The sequence below is a fragment of the Neophocaena asiaeorientalis genome, unplaced genomic scaffold, assembly GCF_003031525.2.
Source record: "Neophocaena asiaeorientalis asiaeorientalis breed wild unplaced genomic scaffold, Neophocaena_asiaeorientalis_V1.1 scaffold322, whole genome shotgun sequence".
Classification (NCBI taxonomy): Eukaryota; Metazoa; Chordata; class Mammalia; order Artiodactyla; family Phocoenidae; genus Neophocaena; species Neophocaena asiaeorientalis.
This window is the reverse complement of record NW_020185329.1, coordinates 1,530,134-1,554,461: the sequence shown is the minus strand read 5'-3', so window position 1 is coordinate 1,554,461 and position 24,328 is coordinate 1,530,134. Positions and strand designations below refer to the sequence as shown.

Below are 24,328 nucleotides of genomic sequence, written 5' to 3'. Positions count from 1 at the left end.
GAACTCTTCAGTCATCTGTTCCATCTATTTTGAATATTCTAGATTCATTTATTCATTTACTAATTAGACATATTTCTTGAGCCCCACTAGTGACCAGGCACTAGGCTAAAGCCGAGGTTGCAAGGGGGGAGACAGGAGTAGCTAGCCACCTGGTAGATGTGACAGGGCCTCTCAGAGAGGAAAACAGAAGAGCTGGAGGGATCTGGTATCACAGAAGAGGCAGGAAGTGTCAGAGGAGAGATCTAGGAGCAGGCAAATCGGCTGGAGCCAGGCATCTCCCACTGAATCTCAAGAACTAGTCCAGGCATTGTCAGGAACTTTTCAATAAGTGAGACAGAAGACAGACACAAATATGGAAGGCAAGGCTCACTCTGCCTGTCCTTGAAGCACCATCTAAGAAAAGAAACTTTCTCGATGGCTCTGAGCAGAGAATGCCTTTGCCATCCTGGAGAACCAGCTAGAAAGTCAGTTGGGTAGGCACCTTCCAGTAAAGGAATTGCAGGGAACAGGGCGAATGCCTTCAGACAGGATCACTGGGAGTTGCTTGCTCCCCTTGGCCTATGAGCTACCCTGCCTGCACCTGTCGTAACCTGGGTCAGACCCTGGCAGCACCTCTGTGAGACCCTGGCTGCATGTCTCTCCCCAGGCTGTCCTGCTGTCCAGGGCTAAGAGGGAGGTTCTGTTGGGGGAGTTCAGCTGCAGTCAGGGATTGCTGAACCTGGAGCCTGCACGTGAGCATTTAGTGCCCCTGGCCTTGCTCTTCCCCAGGGGTTTCAGGAGCGTTCTTCTGGTTTCCGTACTAGATTTAGGCTCTTTGAGGACAGGAGATTGCATTTTCTCCTCCTCTTGTATTTTCCACAGTGACTGACACTGATGTGAGCACTGTAGTTGTTTATTGCTGGTTGGTAAAAGGCTAATTGGTGCTGTTGTAGAGCATTGTAAGGAAAGACACTTCACTTGGAGTCACAGAACCACGGAATGTAGGAACAGGCAGGGCCTTGATGCCTACCCCTTATTTTATAGATGGGGGGACTGAGGCCAGAGAAGGTAGGGGAATCACTTAAGGACTTAGCAGAGTTAGGTCCACACCTGTGTGTTTTCTTCTCTGGGCCTTTGTTCTTGCCACCAAGGCTTCACCCACTCTCTAAATGAGCTCTGAACTCAAGAAGAGTGAAAGGCCAAAGTTTCATATCCATTTGATACCTGCTGGCCCTCCCATGAGCTGGATGAGGAACTGAGGTCAGTGTGCCTTGCCTGCCGTGGGTGACCAGGCTGCTCTGAGCTTCCGTGGGGTCTTATGCAACCATTCATCTCATTTTGGTTCCAGCTGGGCTGGTCCACCCTGAGTCAAGCACACATCCCTCTTACTGCCTTCACCTTTTCTTCCAACCTTATTCAGACAGGTTGGAATACTTAGGTGGAGACACCTAAGTTCCCATTACCTTAGTGGCTGGTGTAGACCACAGCCTGCTATAGACCATCCATGGGGTCCTGATAAGACACTTGGACTGCTCCAGACCTGAACCCTAAAATAGGCCAGTTTTGGGGGCTGTACATGTGCAAAGCCATGGTATGTCCTGCATTGGGAGCTAGCAGTGATAGGAACCCCAAGCAGTCCAGATTGTCTAAACCAGGTGTCCTTAAAACTGTCCTCTGACTTCCATTACCCAAGGCAGTGGGGTGTAGCCTGTTGGGTAATACGATTTCCAAACGACCCACATGTCAGTGCGAGTCTGAGGAAGGCAAGCGAGCAAGCACACAAAAATCCTCCTGCAGCAAACAGCACCAGCTTTAAGAAAGCATAGAAAACAATCAATAAATAGCTGTGGTCTACAATGAATGAATGAATACATGAATGGAATTTCCTGAACAAAGTACTGTTACCAAAACCATCAGCTTCTTTCAGAGGACAATGGAGAACTAGGCCTGTTTCCCAGGAACTGCTAGTGCACAATAAAGTGTGCTCCGTGGTCCTTCCATTCCGGGTAGTGAGTTATGTAGGGTTGTTCCTGCCCAGAGCTGGAGCTGGGGGTCGCGTCGAGCAGAATGAGAGACAGGGACTGAGGGATGCTGCCAGGAAGCTGCTGTGCCGAGGATGGCAGGGTTAAAACTCACCCTGGTCTGAAACATTAAATGCGAGCCTGCCAGAGCTACCTTCTTGAGTTCATCACTGCAAGCTAGATGTTTTCTCAGAAGCTTACTCTATGCTTCTAGGGCTTAGCTGCTCTGAATATCAAGGCGAATGGTAAGAAACGCTTTCTTTTCACATCACACCCATAACATGATACCGCTTCTCATGGCACTTTATATTTCTGAAGGTACTTTAGCATTCATGCTCCTATTTGAAATCCACAATAACCCAGTTGGGGGATTATCTCCTGTAATAAGATGTGCAAACTGAGGGTCAGAAATGGTACATGACTGCTTTAACAGTACTCAGGGGGCAAATAGTCAAGGCAGGATTAGAACCCACGTCTCCTGACTCCCAGCCCAGCATTCGTTCCTCCACGACAAGCTGCCCCCAAATGAGACATCTGCTCAATGAGCGAATGTGATGCTCCAGGCCAGTCCCCCTAGGTCTCTGGGTAAATGCTCTTGCCTTCTGGTGATGTCCCCTTCCCCTCATTATCCCACTCCTGTCTCTCTCTCAGCTTGAGTCCCTAGAATCACCTGGATGTTTGGTACAAATGCAGATTTGGGGGCCAACCCCAGGGACTCTGATTCTGTAAGGATCTGCATTTTTGACACTCTCACCAAATGATTTTTTTTTTTTTTTTTTTTTGCGGTACGCAGGCCTCTCACTGCTGTGGCCTCTCCCGTTGCGGAGCACAGGCTCCGGACGCGCAGGCTCAGTGGCCATGGCTCGCGGGCCTAGCCGCTCCGTGGCATGTGGGATCTTCCCGGACTGGGGCACGAACCTGTGTGCCCTGCATCGGCAGGCGGACTCTCAACCACTGCGCCACCAGGGAAGCTCTCACCAAATGATTTTGATGCAGGTTGAACTTCGCAATTTGCTAGTTTAGGGAAATTGGCGAATTTTGAAGATTACTTGAGCCAGACATTATCTCACATTAAATTGGTTCACTTGAAAGGTAAGTTTAGAAAATTAAAAGAAAAAGGAAAGGAGAAAAAAGAAACTGGCTTCCTCCTTGGTGGTCTTTTCCAAGTTTACTATTCCTACCTCAAATGTCTCTCTTATTTCCTGCTTCTCCCAACCTTCCAAGCTTCTCTGAGGCTCTCCCTGCTCTAGACTCTTCGGTCCTTGAGCTGTATCACACTTTCCTCACTGCGCAGTCACTGTGATTCTGCCTTTGTGACTCTGTCCCTAAGCCTGGGTACTCTATGAAGGTGAGTTTTCTGTATCTCCAGGAGTCCTCGGCACAATGCTGGAGACTAAAAGGATACTTTAGCTGTACTCTTGGAATGAGCCACTTAACTCTGTTGGTCTCTGTCTGGCGCCGCTCCCCAGATCCATCAGTGTGGATAATCAAGACATGATTGTTGTAGAAGCAAAGCCCATCACCAAGTAGCCATTGAGAACTTCCTGGTGTAAAGTCCCAACTAAAACATCAAAAACTCCCTTCAAAAATATGGGGACTTAGAAATAACAAGTGTTGATGAGGATGTGAAGAAAAGGGAGCTCTTGTGCACTGCTGGTGGGAATGTAAATTGTTGCAGCCTTTAGGGAAAACAGTGTGAAGTTTCCTCAAACAATTAAAAATAGAACTACCATATGATCCCGCAATTCCACTTCTGCATATTTTTCTGAAGAAAACGAAAACACTAATTCAATAAGATATCTTCAACCCATGTTTATTGCAACATTATTTACAATAAGCAAGATAAGAAAACAACCTGTCAAGAAGATGCCATACACACACACACACACACACACACACACACACACACACACACACAGACACTGGAATTGGAATACTATTCAGCCATAAAAAGTAGAAATCTTGCCATTTGCAACAATATGGATGAATCTTGAGGTCATTACGCTAAGTGAAATAAGTCAGACATATAATCTCATTATATATGGAATCTAAAACAAAAACAGAAACAAAAATAACAACCTCATAAATACAGGGAACAGATTGGTGGCTGCCAGAAGTGGGAGTCAGGTACAAGCAAAAGGTACAAACTTCTAGTTATAAAATAAGTAAGTTATGGGGATGTAAGGTACAGCATGGTGGCTGCACTTAATAATGCTGTATTGCATATCTGAAAGTTGCTAAGAGAGTAGATCTTAAAAGCCCTCATCACAAGAAATTATAACTATATGTGGTGACAGATGTTAGCTAGACTTATTGTGATTATTTTGCAATATATAAAAATATCAAATATCATTATATTGTACACCTGAAACTAATATAATGTTATATGTCAATTGACAAAAAGGGACTAAAAAATAGGGCCATACTAATTGTTGACAGGAACCTGATAAAGAACTGGGGTGGTGGGAGGGGCAGGTTGTGGGTCCAGCCACAGGTGGACCTGTTACTTGGGCGCAGACAGTACTCTTGCCTGGATGAGCTGTGCAGATCCCAGGGGAGCTCAGAGGAGACAGGCTGGGGGGGGTGGGCACACTCCTCACCACTGCTGGAAGGAGTACTCAAGCACAGGGGCTCTGCTATTGCAGGGCAGGAGAAAATCGTCTTTGTCCTTCGGAAGAAAGCAGCAGGCCTCAGGCAACAGTAGTGATAGCAACAATTACATTGGCTTAGGGCTTTGCCACTTACTAAGTTTTTCCCTGATCTTTTCATGATCACCTATAAATTAGGTAAATTGTTCCTTCTAGGTTTAGAGAGGAGGAAGAGATGTTCCCAGAGGTTAAGTGAATTGCCCCAGGTCACAGTCATGTTTGAGCCCTGTTTACAGATGCTGAAATCTCATGCTCTCCCAGGGACACCATGTTGCTTCTTGCCCCCTGGCCACATCTCTTTAGGATGTATACTCCCAGAAAGACATTTTTCTATAAAGATCTAACTCATTGTACATGCAGAGGTTTTTGGGATTTTTTTGGGGGGGAGGTATAATTGACATTAATATTATATTGGTTTCAGGTGTACCGCATCATTTGATATTTGTATATATTGCAAAATGATCTCATTATGTCTAGCTAACATTCGTCACCACATATAGTTACAGCATTTTTTTCTTATGATGAGACATTTTAAGACCTCCTCTCTTAACAATTTTCAAATATGCTACACAGTATTATTAACTATAGTCGCCATGCTGTATGTTGTCTCCCCATGACATATATTTTACAACTGGAAGTTTGTGCCCTTACCCATTTCACTCATGAAGAGTTTATTCCATAAATTGTAATTGAAAAGAATAGAAAGAAATGTAATCTTAAGTGCACTTAATCAGTCATTCAAAAGGTATTAATACAGTCCTTAGTACTATGAAAAAGCACTATGCCAGGCACTGTGAGGGATACAGGGGTATGGTCAAGGGATGCCTATTGACCCATGACCTGAACCACACATCACCCTAGTTCTCCTTCAGGTGATCTGTCAACAATCAAGTGGAGTATGTTCATTTTTTGAAGAGAGTTTTTGAGATTTCAGTTGGAGCTTTTCACTTACTAGGGACTCAATGCCTATTTGATGATGGGCTTCACTTCTCACAGCCATGTCTCTATTATCCACACTGATGGCGGCGGGGGGTGGGGGCTGCAGAGCCAGGTGGAGCCTAGCAGGGCTCAACGGCTCATTCCAAGACTATGGTTAAAACATCATTTAGTCTCCATAGACATCACAACTATGGTTCCTAATCCCTAGGAACTTAAACCAAGCAGTATGTACAAGGCATGTAAACTGGCCCAAAGAGCTCTAAGCATGCCACAGGTGTGGTTTCCAGCACGTGAAGGGAGCAGCGGCTGCCAGCTCCTATCCATATATGCAAAGATCTGCTAAAGCCCAGAGGAGCTGTCGTGGGGGGTGTAGCTTGATGCCACTGCCAGGTGCCTGGTGGCACCAGAACGATAGTTCCTAGCTCAGGACTCCACCTGACTCTGGCCTCATTCAGAGACTCACCTTAGGGCAGAACCGAAAGTGTTCTAACAGCTGCGGGGCTTTCAGACCATAGGCCCCTGAGGCCAGCTGGTCCCTGAGCAAAAGCGTGGTGGGGTTTCTCTGAACCTTTAGATTAATTTCCTAGAGTCATTAGCCAGGAGACATTTGGCTTGGCATCTTTTTGATTCCCAAGCATCAGGTTGTAGTTTATAAGCTCATTTCTTCCTTGTCTTCACCTCTATCCATTACCCCAATTAGTTCTCTGCCAGGGACTCTTCCCCAATGTAAGGGAGGAAAAAGAATTTTCCCTCTACCCTTCTAGGGTTCTTGGCTGACTCACCCCTGTAATAAAAGACATTAACAGGGGAGAAACAAAGTTTAATAACATATATACCTCCTATGTATATGGGAGATACCCAGGAAACCTGAGTAACTGTCTGAAAAGGCCACCACCTTGAATAACATCCTAGCTAAAGACAAAAGATGCTGGGGGTGGGGTTGGGGGGAGGGAAAGGCCAGTTATGGGAGGTTGCCAAGGAAAGGCACAGTAAACAAGGGTAAGGTTGTAATGCAGATATAAGTCTCTGTGCTCTCCATTGATAAAGAGTTTCTGGACATTTAGAATCTCTTTTCCTTTCTGGAAGGAGCAGGAGACACCCTTACAAATGAAGATTTCCTGTACAAATATAAATGTTTCTTACAAAGGGGCAACTTCTACTTGGTTTTCAGAGCTTCTTCTGTGGCTATCTTTTTTTTAAAAAAAAAATCAGCTCAAGATAATCGTTATGCAAAAGAGACATATTTTGGGGTGTCATATTCTGTTTCCCTTCACCAGCAACAGCAAGCAGTGAATTATGTGTCTGGGATTCCCACTGGGGGGTGAGTGAGTGAGGGGTGTGTGTCTGTGGGTGTATACACTTCCGTGAGTGCTACGTGTGGTCATGAGGGTGTGGAAGTGGGAGAGAATGATCCAAGTTCAGAACTAACACTGGGGACTCTGCGGATGGGCAGATGATTTCCCCTGAGTGTTGTGTCCAGCCTTGGAGTAGTCCGTCTCCTACAAGAAGGGATCAAATGGAACTGTGCCTGGTTCAGGGGTTAGCTAATCTGCAAGGGAGATTTTTTTAGTCTGAGCCCCACCTTGCTTTTTCTCGCCTTCGTGGATTCAGTTCATTTGTACATGGATTCAGTTGCTTGTTAGTGTGTCCTGTGGTGCTTCCCTAAGGATATAACTCTGCAGATGGAAAACATTTTTTATTTTCTTAATATTATTCTTAGCTTTTTGGAGAAGAGTTTTTTTATTTTTTTATTTTTTAAACATCTTTATTGGGGTATAATTGCTTTACAATGGTGTGTTAGTTTCTGCTTTATAACAAAGTGAATCAGCTATACATATACATATGTTCCCATATGTCTTCCCTCTTGTGGAGAAGAGTTTTTAATGATTATTCCTCCTGGTATTATTTTAGTTTCCAATTACAATGTGGTATACTCTAGCACACTGTTATTTTGTAAATGAGTGTATATACTTATTGTAAATTGATTCCCTGAACAGGCCCCAAACGTTTGCATTTAGATTGTGTATTATATTACTTGCATGCCACCAGGCTGGCCCACAGCCAGCTGGGGCTCTCAGCCTGCCAGAAGCAGGGTGGACCACCTCATTTTCCCTGACACCTGTGCAAACCAGCTTGCCTGCCTTCGGCTGTGCTCTCCAGGGAGAAAGAGCTAGGGTGGCACTCTGTTGAGGAGGTGTCCAGAAACCTGAGATCCACCTAGTCTTTTTTCGTAAGAAAAGGACTAGTCCCCTAGACTATCCATCTTTTTGTGAAAACACAGAGGAAGGTGAGCTCTGGTCACAAGGTCTTAATCCCTTACCATCAGTGGTGAGTTCAGACAGCATCAACTTGAACCACTTCTCTCCGAAGCTTTTCCTGGGGCCTCAGGCCAATTAGAGTCCCTTCTGCTGGGTTCTCTCTATTATTACTCCATCCCAGCAGTTATAGGGCTATGTTACTTACTAATATGTCTATTTCAACTCCAGACTGCAAAAGTGGGCAGGAGTCTTTCCAACAGTAATCTTGGTGTCTAGAACTGTACTTGACAGCTAAGTAGATTGAATGAATGAACACGTGACTGAGTACAAATGCTATCACAGAGGAGTTATGCTGCTGTTTACCACTGGGTACATGCAAGAAGTGGGTGTATAATTGTTTTGAAGGATTATAATAAATTACAAACATCACAGTATTTAATAAAGTATGAAAACTTAAGTGTGTAGCCCATGGTGAACAGGGATCCAATTTGTATCACCTGTGGAATGAAATGGAGCATCTCAAAGATGTCTCAGAAATGCTGTGGTAACCCAGAGCTGTTATCTATGCTTTGGCAGGTAACAGATCTTTTAAAGAATGGGATTGCAATTGGGAAAATATATTATGCATCTTATTCCTTATTTTCTGTGATGGAGTAGAAAGCTGATAGAATCTAGTTGTTGTGTTCATTATTATTATTATTTTAGAGTTAAGATATCTACTTTAAGATGTCAAAGTTAAGACACAGGATTAATTTGGCCCGTCCAATTCAATGATCTACAACAGTTGCAATAAATCACGTTACTCTTATAACAGTTGTCCTGCTGAGCAAGTTGCTTGTTTTCTGCTCTCTGTAACCAGTGAACTTCTATTTTTTGCACCTCTGTGAACCTAACTAATATTCCCTCCGAAGGAAAAGAGGGATTAAAGTCTTCAGTAGAAAGTCCCAAATCCCAAAGGAAGAATTTCAGGCACCAGTCCAGAGGCGAGAAAGCTCTGAGAGGGAAGGTCAGGGTATAGAGTTCCTTGAGTTCCAGGATTTACAGCTCCTGGCCAAGAACTGGTGGCTGCCTTCACGTCAGGGTGAAACTGGCTCTGGCCACAATAAAGTCTGTCAAAAGCAGCTAACTGGCAAGTTGGGTCACAGCTTGGATGTTTAGGTAATGCTAGCCTGAGGTTTAATGCCACGATTAAAAGAATAAAAAGCCCTCCTGCTGAGAAGCCTTTTGGCCACTTCAGAGCCTTTAATTCCCATCAGAAAATGGCATCTCACTTCCAAGGGTTACTGCACAGGCTTGCTTTGGAGACGAAAAGGCGTAATTATCTATGGGGAGAATCAAGGCTGAGGTCAGTCTGGCTCGGGGTGGGCCTGCCCTTTGTGCAGATACTGGAATGTCTCAGAATCCCAGCCAGGGCCGTGTCTCAGGAGAAGTTACTTTCGGAGGTCATTTTGTCTGCCCTGCTGCTGACTCAGGCGGCCTTCCCCAAGCTAACTGGAGTCTAATGAATTCGTGGGAAAAGCTCTGTTGTCACCATTAAGCTCACCAAGTGGAACTGGGCCCTGAGCCCACTGTGTCCTTTGGTGACTTGTCCACATCTCCCTGAACAGTAAGTGCCATGAGAGCAGGGACCTGCCTGTCTTGTCCTCTGCATCCCCGCACCAGGTCTTAGATGCCCGAGTGAGGACAGCCGAGGGAGCCGTGGCCCCTTCTCTGTAATGCACTCTCCTTTCTCTTCTCAATGGATCGCCCATCCTTCAAGGCGTGACTCAGCTGCCACCCCTCTATGAAGCTTTCTCTTCTCACAACAACCCTCCCTGGTCTCTTCCTTCTCAGGGTGCTGTGCGCCTTGGTGCCCCCAACATTACTTTAACCTCCTTGGTTAATCTCGGAGCAGATACCTTAGGTGAGAGTTCTAGGGTAGACCTGACGTGAGATCCCTGGAGCCACGGTCTCTGTCTTACATCTCTTCTTTGTACTTTGCAGTATGCAGCACATGTCTTTCACAGATAGAAACTCAATAAGGAGAAGAAACCTACTGCCCTATAGGGGGAAAGGACCGTCAAGATCAACTAGCCCAATGGTTTCTAATATTTTGTCTTTGAAAAGCAAAGAGAACATTTTGTCTCTTTCAAATGAACTATTATGATGCTTCCCCTGCCCCTGTGTAAAAGAGATGAGAAACAAGCTTCCTTGATTGAGGAGAGAAGGGAGGATTGGATACCCCAACTGTGATCTTTTTTTCCCCCACTCTGCTCCCTGAGGCAGCATCTGAAAAATCATTGATCTGTTCAGACCCTTCATTTTACAAATGAGGATGCTGAGGGCCAGAAAAAAGAGACCTCACCAGGTTCACACCTAATTTAGGGGCAAATCTGGAAGGAAAACCAAGGACTTTTGGCTGAAAGAAAGAGAAAGGAAGGAAGGAAGGAGGGAAGGAAAGTAGTGGGGAGAGAGAAAGGAAATAAAGAAAAAAATGGAAATTCAGTACATTCTGCATGAGTTTAATGTTCTCCTCACTAGCCCCAGCCTTGTACTCAGTATAGCAAACCTCTTTCAATTCCAGAAAGTTGAAATGTTAAGTTTTGTAAAGACAATCTCCAGAAAGGGGATTTAGGGGAAAATACCGATGATTAACTCAATTACTTATTACTATTAGAATTTCACACTACTTAGAATTTTTACAGGGAGGCATTCCTACAGTTACCAGGTAGTTTGGGTGTTGGAGCTACTCATCTTTAGATAACTTAAAGGAGAGGAGTGTAGAGTGTGCCCTGCATCATTTCCAAGGACAGTCTATCAAATCCTTCTTCCTCTGGGCCCTGTTTCCTGTGATGTGCAGTTTTTTGACCCCAAAGATCTCACCCACTTGCACCTTTTCCCAGGCCTCCCTCCCAATCCTGGCCTGTCTGCAGTCAACCTGTGGTGAGCTGTGGAGGATGCCTGAGTGTGGACTGGGTGTTCCTGCTCTGTTTCTTCCTTCTGTTTTCACTCTTTCTTGACTCTACTTGTCCTCCATCCCGCAGTCTAATTCATGAGGAAAAAAGGCTTGGAAAGATTAAAGGACCCTCCCAAGGTCAGCCTGGTTAGTAAGTACTAATCAAGCTTAGTACTCAGGTCTCTGGTTACCAACTTTGCACTCAGTCCACACTCTCCATAATCACTCCTTAAAATTGATTTTAACTTAGTGATGACTTAGGTATGACAGGCAGTTACTTTAATCATAGTTTCCAGAATCTGTAGCTGTATTAAGAGCACTTGAAAAGTCTTCTATTTTCAATCAATCATTCATTCTTTACACCAATATTTATTGACAAATTACTTAGTGCTGGGCACTGTCGTGGTGCCAAGCACACACCACAAACCACTTTAGCACACCTGGGCATGGAATGCTCTCCTTTTCCAACAGGTTCCCCCGCCTACCCCAGGAGAAAGCCATCAAGATGCTTAGTGAGGTTCTTGTGGTTTTCTTATTGGGTTTCAGGAGAATCACTGAATCTGATGCTTGCCTCTCTATTTTTGATAAGTTGGGGAACAGAGGAAGGAAGGTAGTCATGATGAGTAGGAATAAATCCATTTTTTAATATATTAATGAACACTTTAATGGATATTAATGGATATATTAATAGCTACCTCAGTGCCATATAAGCAATAGGAAGTGCGTGGTAGTTACTTCACGGGTGGGTTTCCACATAAATCTTGAGGGCATGGGTTGGGCTTTATTTATCTTTGTATCTCTCATGAAATCTGTGCATCATAGATCTGCAATAAAATGTGCTGACGATAGGTCTGCTTCCCAGTCTCACCATTTGCTCAACAAGTAGTATAGGTCAGGTCGACCCTAGAACTCTCACCTAAGGTACATGCAGCACTTTTCTAACAAGGCAAGTTCATCTACAAGGCCAGATTTACATTTTAACAGAGTAGATATCTACCCCCATGATATCATCCTTGAGGAAATCTTTTCTTCCTTCTGTGGCTAATGCTGTTAGTCCAATTAGAACCAGATGAAACTACTAGCTGCAGGGCAGAAGGAGGAGAGACCCAAAAGGTTTCAGTTTCTTACCACTCTGGGCAAGGGGGTAGAGATGTTCTTTTAGTCTGTGGGGTCCCCTAGGAAATTGGGTCCATCCTCAACCCGTCAAGGGAGAAACTTCTTCCATCATGGGTCTGAGTAGGGACAGTGAGAATGTTATGGACCAGATGAATATCTCATTCTTTCAGACCACCCCGGAGATATGCCTTTGTGTCCCTACTATTTATGAGGCCACAGTCCTGACTGTGCAAACCCAACTTTTATTGAGAATGCTCAGACAACTGGGGCCAGCTAATATAGACCAAAGTCATGCATCCGTTCTTTACATATACGAAGGTAAGATCTAAACACTCTTACCCTTCAACCTTTGCATTTGGGGCTAAATTCAAACTGCTGTTATTGTAATTAAATGTATCACAGTCAACTTTGTGTTTGAATCCTGTGGACCCTAACTACTTTGGAGGATACTACTGTGATGCAAAGAAAGAAAGAGTCATTATGCAATGGTATTACAAAGTGTGCTCTGTCCCCATACATTTACATCCCTTCCCCATATATCTTATCAATACAACGATGCTAGAAATTTCTTTATCAGAGATTTAGTGATAGGGATTAAAGATTCATCAGGGAAAGAGAACATAATGATTTATGTTCTCATTGGAGGTTAAATAATGGGGTTGAAAGCTTTTCCTAGAGCAGACTTTGATCCAGAGACACAGGAGAGAGTTAGAAGTAAAGGTCTGTATGTAAGATCAGGACGTGCCTTAGATGGAGTTTGTAATTGAGACCAAGTGTTTGTTAACAGCTGGCTCCGCTGACCTCTACAGTGGGCCCATGATATACATTCAGGGTATCACTGCACTCAGGCCATCGTTGGGCGCCTCTCAGACTGGGGACCACACAGGTTAATGGTAAATTTCTGGGCCCCATCTACCCTGAAGTTTGGTCAGCAGAGACCCTCAAAGAATCACTTGCTCTGATCACATCTCAGAGTACACAGATGCTTGATAATGGATTTACATAAAAGTTGCTGACAGAAAAGTACTTGAACCTGCTCTGGACTAGACACAGTCCTCAAATGTTGAGAAATGATGTCTGGGAATTTCCCTGTGCCTCCCCATCCTTGCAGCCCACCACCCACTCCAGTAATGGCCTTGTGATCTCATCCTCTGAGACAAACTCTGAAGGCAGAGTGAGCCTGATGTATGTAAATCTTGTGCCCGAGCCAGACTCTCTCAGAGAGGCTGCCCTGAAGAAAATCTATTGCCCTAATCAATTACCAAACTTCCAAATGAAATAGATGGTTCTCTCTTGCTGGAAGACTATCAAGTCGTCATTTTTCATGGTAATGAGCAATAGTACAGAGGGGGAATTATATTTTCTCTGTGGCATTGGACGAAGTGTTCCAGTAAGCAGGTCGTGGCCAGGAAAGCTGAGAGTTACCTGCCAAAATGATGGAAAGGTGTCTGGAAACCTCTCTCACTCCTAAACTGCACTCCAACAAATTTCTCTTGTCTGTTTGGTATGGATCAGGCAGTTTGCTGGGTGTGGGAGGCGTAAAATAAGAAAGGACTCTTCCCCCTGGCCAGGAAATTACCCCATGTGGCTTTGCTCCCTTGTTCTCCACTCCTTCCATGCTGGTCCAGTTCACCCCAATTCCTGAGCTACCCCTCATGAGGATAAGAACTCATTTGGGAGCCTCACCTTCATCAGTAGATGGGGACTGGAATTAGTCTGTTGCCCAGGGATGCTCCATGGGCACTGGTCCACAGTCTCCAAGCATTTCTCATTTTCCAGAAATGGGCTCCCATACAGGCACCCTGGCTCCTGCCTCAGTTTACCCACCTCTGAATTCCTGTTTGGACTTGGAACAGCATCTCAGACTTTGGTCTGCTTTGCCGGGCCCTTGCTAAGTATTTTTTCCTGAGAGCTGAGGGCCAGTTTTTCTCGCTCTGGCTTCCTATGAGGTCCTGCCATGAGTACCCTGATGAGTCAGTGTCTTGATGCCACAGCCCATTTGTCTTCAAACACTTCTTGTCTCCTGGGCATTTCCCACAGTGGTGCTTTGCCCACTAAAGTGGATCCTCTGAATACAGACAGAGGCCCAACCCCTGTGTGATATCATCACACCTGCTGGGATCTCTATCTTCTTCCAAGGCAGTGCTTTTGATAAAAGATCCCTCTCAGGGGGCAGTACTTGACACAAATGGGAGAATTTTTATTGGGAAAATTTGGGACACTTGGGTTAGTTCCCCCTTCCTTTCCCACCTAATTCCAACTTCCTTCTCCCTCAAGCACATATGCTGAGATCCCAGCTTGTCCTGCAAGCTCTTCTTGGTTATGGCACCTGGTGCCTCCTGTTGGTCAACTTCTGGATGGAGAGACAACTAGAAATTTAACAGATAAATATGAACCACTGTGACGAGGCAATGATAAAGGGGCCATGGGATCAAGCATAGGAAGTAGAGGATGGGGCCAGGATGTTGTAAAGAAAATATTTGAAGTGGGCCTTAAAAGAGGGGTAGGGGTTGATTTGAGGGACAAGGGTCTTCTAGGGAAAAGTTACCCTGAAAAGATCCACCACTATGAGTGATGTATAAGAATCTGAAAAAGAAGTTTTAAACTGCTATATAAATCTTAGAATCTCAGAGATCCACTGCCCCCAGTATAGTTCCTGCCCCTATCTAGGAGCTATACCCTAAGTAAGGAGAAAAATTCCTCACATAGTAAAGAGTTAAATAATAATGTAAGGCCATACATGGTAAAGTGCTCCCTTGGACTTAAAAAAAGGACCAAGATGCATCAAGTGCTAAACTCGCTGGCCCAGGTAATGCACCCTGGGAAGGCTGGCAAAAGAGCAGGTCTGCTGGCTTAGAGTGACTCAGTAATCAGTTAAGGGGAGTTAATACATGCGCTAAGAAGAGGGACCTTGCTGCTATCTGTAGAATCATTTGGTGTGGGTGGCTGTCTTTTTGACCTTTGCCCTGCAGAGGACTCTATTCGATTTCCAGGAGAGAAGGCAAAAATAAAGAAGTCTTATTAAAAATAACAGGAATGGTGCCTGTGTGCGAGTGGGTGTGTCTAACCAGGCAGCCAGCGCCAAGTGCTGCCTGGTAAAGAGGAGTCCTGATGCCACAGCCGGGGAGTGGCCTTTGCAAATGACAGCTGTGAATGCTGCTGAGCTGTGCAAGGAGGATGAGGAAGAACTAGGGAGCTGTCATCTCTCCAAGTAAGTTTCTTCTTTGACTTCAGGGGATCGTTTGGTTGTTCTGAGAGGGGCTTTGCGCATTTTGATGCCTCTGTCCCCGTGGAGCCGGCACTTGAGTGTGGGGAGCACAGCTGAATGCCTCTTCATTCTGTAGCTGGTTGGAGCACTGGCCACTTTCTGGAGGCAGGCAAAGCGGAACATGACATTGTGATATTCCATGAAAGAGTGGGCCAGGCTGCCCTCTGGTCGACATGGCACCATAGTTCTGCACGCCATTGGTTTCGGTCAGGGGCAGGGAGCTTGAAGGGGCCTGGGAGTGTGGGAGAGCTTGGCCGTCAATTCCATACTCATCTCATTTTCCTCCAAGCCTATGCTAAGTATGGTGTGTGTGTGTGTGTGTGTGTGTGTGTGTGTGTGTGTGTGGTGCAGGTGCAGAGCACAAGATAAACCACTGGAATCAAGATTCAAATTCCAACTCTGTGAGCTGCAGGATCTTAAGAAGTTTACTTAATTTCACAGAGACTTGTTTTTCTACCCTATAACATGGGAATTTTAATGATCACTATAAAACACAGAACTGGGGGCTTCCCTGGTGGTGCAGTGGTTGAGAGTCCGCCTGCTGATGTAGGGGACACGGGTTTGTGCCCCGGGAAGATCCCACATGCCGCGGAGCGTCTAGGCCCGTGAGCCATGGCCGCTGAGCCTACGCGTCCGGAGCCTGTGCTCTGCAACGGGAGAGGCCACAATAGTGAGAGGCCCGTGTACCGCAAAGAAAAAAAAAACAAAAAACAAAAAAAAACAAAAAACACAGAACTGTGTCAGGTTTAAATGTGAGAATAATTGTAAACACTATTTCTATAAGAAGCCCTCAGAAGTGCTCTCCCCCATGCTCCCTAGTTTTACAGATAAGACCCTGAGGCTCAGAGGGGTCAAGTGTCTTGTCTTTCCCATCAAAGAGGAGAGTGAGGTGGGAACATGAGAGAGGAGGTGGGCTGGGCTCTGTCCCCAGCTGGTTGTGGGGTTCTGGGTACCCTCCTCTCAGATCTCAGTCTCCCTCTCTGTTAAGGGCAGATCAGATCCTCTTTAAGGTTCCCCCATCCCTGTCCTGAATTGAAGGAGCATTGTTCATTTCTCCAGCCAGTGACCCACAATGCTCTGTGCTCCAGGAGAAGCAACCGCATGGGCTCCTGAGTCAGACTCCTTCACTAACAGAATTTATCTCAACAGGACTTCTCAAGGCTTCAGGCTCCTACACCTCCTGTGAGAACAGTTTAAGCGAGGCAGGGGTGAGGGCCCACAGAATGCAGAGTCATGGCCACTGGAGCAGCAGATGGCCGACATGACATAACTCGGCCTCCCCGCTCTTCACTATTCCATCCTGTCCAATTTATTTTTCCTTCCCTGTCCCCTCAGTGACCTCAAATTAGTCACAACATTATCTTGGCTTTCCTGTAAATGTCTTTTCCTCTTTTTAAAAAAACTTTTAAAACCTTGATCTCCTCCATGCTAATAAACTACAATTGAGGCTTACCATGATGAGGGTAGTGGGTTTCTCTGAAAACTATAATTGTGTCTTTGTAACAGAAAGAGACAGATAGTGAGAGAGGAAAACACAGAAAGGAAGCTTGTGGAGAATGAGGGAGAGAGAGAGGGACAGACAGGTGTTGGAGGAGATGACAGAGTTGAATTTAGGCAGAGACAGAGAAGTTGGTCCATCTCCTTTTGTGTACCTGTCTAGAAAGAGAGATGTGATAGAAACTACCAAGTCTGCAGATGAGTTGGGTAAGACTGGGGAAGGTATTCCATGAAGGGGCATGTGGAGTCTTCATTTTCCTTCTTGTTCATTTCAAAGAGATTTCAAGGCGATTGGCTACACGGGAGGCTCCAGGATAGAAAGAGCACCATCTGCAATCCCATGGCCAGGGCCAAGTGTCCTCCATCCCAGCATTTTGCCTTGGAAAAACCTAAAGGCAACGATTTGGAGGATGCTGGCTTTGCTATCCATGAAATCAAGTCAAAGGTCAACTGTGATCCCCAAAATCCCCACATTTTGTGACTCTGTTTACATTTTTACATGTTTATGTCTTCTTTTCACAACTAGATTGTAAATTTCTTGAGGACAGGTTTTTTTTTTTTTTTTTTATGAGCATGATGTTTTGAACTTAAGAGCCCTTAATAAAGTCTTGTTGAATTACTGAGTCAGTATCTTCAGATAGCTTTCTGTGGTCTATATGAATGGATGGATGCTGGAAGTTTGAATGGGACTCACCAAGTAAACAGTGTCTATTTCTAGAGGAAAACTTTGTATGTGGATAGATACCCATAAGTAGACTGGCAAGCAAAGGAAAGATGAAGACACTGCCTTTGAGGAACTTAGGTCCCTCTCCCAAAACCTGAGAGAGAGATTGGAAAGTCACACCAAGAACATAGATGAGGACCAGCCTGTCAACTGTCAACACAGAAGGCTCGGGAGGTCAGCCTACCCAAATCAATTTTCCATGGAGTTGCGATGCCTCTGTTGATGATGTTGGGTAATGGTCTTTCTGAAAAATATTCCAGTCTTTCTTACCTTTGAGAAAAGCAGGGTATGTTGAATCTGTTTTAAGCTTGTATTATAGGTTCAGCATGGTACCTGGAAGGCTCTTGTTTGTGCAAGGATGTTTGCCCCTGTGCCAGACGGCCCCAGATTGCCATGTTTTTCTAATTGATTATTCTTCTTGCATTTTCTTACTGTTCCTATTTATTCTTGTTGTATGTTTCCGCTTCCTTATTTTATTCACACTCAAATGAGGGAGAGCCAAGGGGAAGCTCTCACCACTTCTGTCAACTAGCCAACTTTTATTCATTTCTCAGGTGGCTTAAAATTCTCTTCCTCTGGGAATGTTGCCAAGCTCCTCAAACTGAGGTAGGACTCTGCGTACATTCTTGACTAAAACTCCTACCACTCTGAACATAGTTACACACTCAATGGTCTGCTTCTACCACCTGATTGCAGCTCACTGCTGGCCAAGGCTGTACTCGTCACTGACTCTTCAGTGCCCTGGACACTGGTAGGTGTACAGTGAGTGTTTCCTTAATGCGTGAATGTGTGTGGGTAGAGGAGCAGCCCAATCTCTCCTATAGGGCAGAACACGTCTTGGTGCTGGGACCCTGGCTGTGGGGCAGAGTGACCAAAGGCTGACTTTGGGTGAGTGGGGTGGTGGTGCTCCCGTGGTCCTCTCTGCTCCCTCCCAGCCGCTTCCCCACCGTCACCGCTCATGCAAGCCCTTCGCATTCACTGCTCCTGCCCTGGTCTCTCATGCTCTCTCTGCTCCTCTCCTTTACCAATCTGTGCCTGAGCTCGGAGACTGCCTCCTCTGTGGAGCCTTCCTTGGCTGGCTCTACCACACTTGAACTTGCTTCTCTTCTGATCCGTGATGCCCTTTATAGTCTTCTTTTCAAGGTGGGCACTTGGGCTTACAATGTCATCATCCTCTGTGTTTATAACCTCTCTCTTTTACACAAAACAATACTAGAGCCATGGGAGATCATAGATATGTCCTGTCTACTTCCTGCAATGGACAGACTAGGATACTGAGGCCCAGGGGCCTTATGTGGCCTCCCTGAGGGGACACAGCAGATCATAGAGGAAAAGTCAGGCCCCCTAACTTCAAGTCCAAAGCCAATTCCAACTCATTCCAATTCATTCTTAGAATTTTACACACCATGTCACCTTAGCCCAGGGTTGCTTTAACAAATTACTACAAACCTGATGCCATAAAGCATCAAACTTGATGCCAAAAAATTCTCTCACAGTTCTGGAAGGTAGAAGTCCAAAATCAAGATGTTGGTGAGGTCATGCTCCCTATCAAGGCTCTAGGGGCACATCTCTTGCCTCTGCTAGAATCTGATGGCTCCTGGCACTCCTCGGCTTGTGGCAGCCTAACTCCAATCTCTGCCTCTGTCTTCACATGCCCTTTATCCCTTTCTGTCATTTGCTTTTCTGTCTCCTGCATCATCGGATTTAGGAGTCACCCTGGTCCAGATGATCTCTTCTCAGGATCCTTACCTTAATTACATCTACAGAGACCCTTGTTTCAAATAAGTTCACATTCCGGGGTTACCAGTGAACACATCTTTGGGAATGGGGGCACTGTTCAACCCACTGCCACTCAGAATACAGCAAAAACACAGTGCACACTGATTATGGACTGTCGATTGTATGACCAGACCAGTTAACCCACTATAGGAAGGCCCTATGAATTTTGATGGGAAGAAGAAAGGCAGCCTTTCTGAGGGAAGCGCAGTGTCTCAGTGGCTGGTGTGCACAAGGCTCGTGGGAGACTTGGAGATGGTGACCTCAGCTAGCGTCTGAGTCAAGCTGGAAAGAACACCCCATGGGCATGGTGGGAGAGGCCCCACAGAGACCAGGGCTCCTGCTGGGAGGCTGAAGGATCTTCTGGTGAGAGTGGGCAGAGCCAGGCCTCTCTCCCCCAAACCTCTATTTTCCCAGAAAGGTGATTTTCTGTTCTTAGCCTGGCCTTCTCCACCCCCAGATTCTGCCGAGAGAAACAGAGGACAGACGGGGTGAAGGCAAGTGCCCAGTCACATGTCCCCATCGGCTACTAGGGAAGAAAATGAGAGAGGAGGCAATGCTAGGTTTCGCATCCTGCCTCCTGTGAAACACGCAGGCGGGTCTGTACACAAACACCGGCTCAAACAAATAAACCAAACCTGGCCAAAAGCAACAGAAAAGGCAACAGATGCTTCCAATTAAAACATCAGCCTCTCCCGAGAAGGCGAGTTCTCACGTGGTGTGGGTGCTCAGGGCCGAGAACTACTGGAAGGGACCACATATGGAAATCTGTTTGCATTACTCCATGGCCCAGATGCCACGTGAGACACTGGCCTGACCTTGCAATTAACACGTTGGCTGTTTCTGGGGTGTGGTATGCGGATGTTGGGAGAAAGCAGAAAGTTGTGAAACAGAGCGATTGTTCCCACTGAGTCCTACAGGAAGCAAGAGACCCAGGGACATCTCAGGGATTATTACCCTGTAAGCTTCCTCACTTCCATCTTCTTTTGTTTTGGCCTCCATTTCCTCATGTTCTTCAACATTGTTATGGAAGGAAAATCAGTTTATAGGAATAACAGGCAGTCTTAGTGGGAAAAGGCTATCAGAGGGTGCATGTGGGGAGATGAAGGGTCAGCCCCCCCCGCCCCCCGTGCTTTAGTGGTGATGGTCAGGGGGACTAAACACTGGACACACACTGGACCATGTAAATGGTATAGCCTCCCCAACCCTGCTGTTCTCCTAAATCCTTAATAAACTTATTCTTTTCAAATTGGCATTGCTCTTTACTGGTGGCAGGTCCTAATTCTCCTGTCTTCCCAGGATAGTTTTGCTTTGCTTTTCCCCAAACTGTTTCTAGCCCTAGCTGGGTAAGGACTAAGAAAACCAATGAAAGAGGCAAGGAAACAAAATGGCAGAGAAGCAGAAAGGCAACAATGTTCTTTCCAAAATTTCACCATCTCCTCAAACCAACAGGGAGTGTGGGTTTGAAAGGGTGTCTTATTCTGATAAATGAATCTCCTTCTTCTCCTAATTATTTTTATTATCATCACAACTATCATAAAATCCACACTTTATAGCTAAAGATCCAGCTAGAGTAATGTCCACAGACAGGAAGAACAATGGAGAAATTAATGAACTGAATACTCATTTGCGTTTCTGTAGGGAAAGATGATAATTCGTTGGTTTTAATAAGCTCCTGGATCAAGTTGCTACGGAGGCCAGCCCTGCTAGGTCCTGGTACCCACTGGGTACTGCAAAATGTGACCCTCAAATATTTTTATGTTAACTAAACACATTTCCATTTCTTAATGGTCACTATTACTAACCAGATAAGAGAAAGACTTATTCGCATAAAACAATCAAATGATTAGTTTTGACAACAGAAGCTTAAACAGGACGTTAATTAGCAGCCATAGAGATGGGAAGGTCCTGGATGGGAACAATTATGCAGACAAACCCACAGTATGACTACAATGTGCCAGGGTCCCATCCCTCACCATATGGCTACAGTCTGGCGGCTCGTTGGCAATTCATTACCATATCACGTGGAACTCAGGAGTGAATGGTTTGTGATTAGCCAATTCGTTATGCTATCCTTGGTACCTCAAGGGGACCCTCAGGGCTTGTCTCCCCTGTTCTGTTATTTTAAGGACATATGACAGGGAAGGAACAGCCCTCCCTTACCCAGCTGCTTCAAAGTACTGTTTGCTGGAATCGAGATAGAACCTTTCAAAAGAAAATAAACAAGCAAAAAATCCCTGCAGTCATGAACTGTAGCCACAGCTGGAACCTTCGGAATGTTCCAGGAGATGAAAACAAAGATTTCCTCCTTCTTCCCCTTCATCCTACTGAGGATGCATCAGCCAACCCTGTGAGCACATTTTAGCTATGGCAAGAGTGTGACCAGAGAGGAATAAGGACTGAGGACCCTTAGACCAGGAGACAGGAATTGGTTGCTCTCGAAGGGGCCCCGTCACCAACTAACTTCGGGTAAGTCAGCTTGATCCTTGATCCTTAGCTTCAGAACCTGCAAAATGGACACAACCTTTTCCGTCTTACTTCCCAGTCTTTCCGGTGGTATGGGCAGCATCATGACAGAAGGGCTTTTGATGGAGAAAACTACACTGAAACCATGAGGCTGATCACGCTGCAGCAGAACAGCAGGTGAGCTCTCAGAGAGATTTCTTTTCAAATCATTAGCACAGGTGGGCAAGGAAGAAAAGGACCCAGCCTCTCTCACTAGATCTGCTACTGATGGAGTCCACCCACTTCCGTAATGTAGCATTTTAACTGGAGTTGCCAAGAAAGAGTGCATGGGACTTTGTATAAGGGAAAGAAGTGGAGGTAAGGCCTAACAACTGACTATAAAGAATGCATTTTGTAGAGAGCCTGACATAGTTGCAGGAATACCTATCGTGTCAGAGAAACGTTGAGACAGGAGGATTATAGCAAAAAACAACTAAAAAAATAGAGGAACAGAAGAGGGAAGGAGGATACATAAAACACAGAGTTACTCACATTAGTGTAACCTGCTAAGCACTTGGCTGGGGGGATGTAGCATTGCAGAAGGGACGCCCCCTCAGCCAGGGCAGGGCCGCAGGGTGATTCCATCGTGGGTAATGTGTGTAACACGGAGACGCCCTTTGTAGAGTTTGTGCTGTGAAATTCACTGCAGCCTTACCCCAATCCTACAAAACCTACCTCTAAGTAATAATCCCAGGGCCAAGACAAGGGTCTCAATATCCTAAAAAACATATACAGTAACTCTCAGATGTCACAAGCACTACCATGCCCCTGCATCATAAGTCAGACCTAAAAGAATCATGCTTGCTACAATCAACAGTAATTACACATTTAAGTATCTCAATTTTGTTTTCTTCTTAGAATTCCAAGGGGCTCTGGGGAAAACTTTCCATGGCCCAGGTCTCTGGTGAGAGCTGTCCAGGGAACTTTAAAATGATGCTTTCTTCTTCTTGTGATAAATGTCCCTGTAGCAAGCAGTAGAAGCATTAAAAAAAGAAAAGATTTTATTAATTATTCTTGAAGAAAAAAGCAGGTTCTTCTCAGAATCTTGTGGTTTTAAGGAAACAGTGCCTCGAAAATCCAGAGACTCGGGTCTAGGTTCTTGGTCTGACGCTGACTCATGGTGCAACCTTGAGCGTGTCAGTTAACTTCTTTAGGCCTCCGCCCTCTCATCTATTATACAAAGTGACTGTAAGTTACCCTGTATTACATTGATCAGATGATCAGAATGTTTGTTGGAGCATAATCTGATAGATCCAAATGATTGCAGAGGTCCAGAGTTGTACCTTTGATTTATGGCTCTTGAAGAATGGATTTGGTACTTTCAGCTCCATCACTTTATCATCCCATCCCATGATTCAATATTGTTGTCTTTATTGATGGTATATGGCGATTCAGTGACCTTTGTCAACAACGTAAACCTAGGTATGAAATTGTTCCTATGGGAAAGGGATGTATTTTAGGGTTCATCCTCCAGGTCTGGAGAGCCCAACCACACACCTACAGTGTGCCAGGTGCTCTGCTAGGCTCTGGGTACAAGGATGAGAAAGCACAGGGCCTGCCCTGGGGGAGGTTATCGTCTGGTGGGGGGGAGTTAGACCCATAAACAGGTCATATCAGTACAAGATGGTAAGTGAAACAATAGACTTGTCGGAGAGTTTCTCAAAGGATTTTTTCCCCAATGCAAGTTTTTTTCACCTGCCCTGGAAACAACTGGAGAGTTTGTTAAAATGTACATTTTGGCCTCACTTCTGCCCCCCAAATTTGAATCTTCAGGGATAGAACTTGGGAATCTGCCTATTTAACAAGCCCTCTAGGGTCTTCTGCCTGAAACAAAAGTCCCTTATGGGAAGAGTTAGTTTTGGGAACTCACAGAAGGATTGCACAGCATCCTGCCTTTATGGACCACGTATTTGAGCTCTGTGCTCTTATAGGTTCTATGGGAAATCCAATAACATTTAAGATAGAATCTGTTCCCTCTAGGATCTTACAGCCTATACTTTTCTCTAGAGCCATAAAACCAGGATGTCATGTTCAGGGATGAGGGCACAAAGCAGAGTTGGAGCTCAGCCAGCTGCGACGACGTGCCAGCTTCCTCCCTATGACTCTCCTTTCCCCAGGGCAGAAGCCACTTGACCCACCACAGGGAGACTTAGCTTTTCCCAAGACTCTGGGATGACTCCAATTCTAGAAGGTGTTAAGCAGCCCTTGTCACTGCCAGTCCTGTTCTGACCTTGCAACTTATTATCGAACCTTGGCTGCATTCTGGTCTCCTGCTTCATCCTTACCGAGTGTCCTGGAACTTCTGCAGCCCTTGCTCTTCTGTGTCTATGCCAGGGACATGTCCTTCACCTGCAGCTCTGTGAATGGAGGCAATGCCAATTTCTCTACCTGGCTATGGTAAAGCAGAAGACAAAGCATTTTCACAAATATCATTGCATTTGAACTACTCAGCAACTTACATGTTTCCCAGAGAAATAATGTTATGTTCATTTTAGACATAAGTTTTAGGGACTTAGTTAAGTTCACACAGTTGGTAAGTGGCAGGCCCGTCTCAGATTGGAATCTTCTTACTCAACTATTTTACGTGTCTATCACAGAATAATCAAAGGCCCTTTATCAGGGAATATCTTTGGACGGGACACGACTGGAGAGTCACTCTTTG

At 45.3% G+C, this 24,328-nt stretch overlaps 1 protein-coding gene across 8 annotated transcripts in view; it reads right to left on the bottom strand.

The window, feature by feature from the left end:
• Positions 1 to 24,328, bottom strand: part of SLC14A2 (solute carrier family 14 member 2) — a 451,251-nt gene that overhangs the window by 147,904 nt on the left and 279,019 nt on the right. For 2 of the 8 annotated variants that reach the window (XM_024734697.1, XM_024734699.1), the window contains one exon: positions 23,952 to 24,058. The exons of the other annotated variants lie outside the window; for them this stretch is intronic. The gene's annotated coding sequence lies outside the window, so the exon portion shown is untranslated. The remainder of the gene's footprint in view (positions 1 to 23,951; positions 24,059 to 24,328) is intronic. 8 annotated transcript variants of the gene reach the window in all.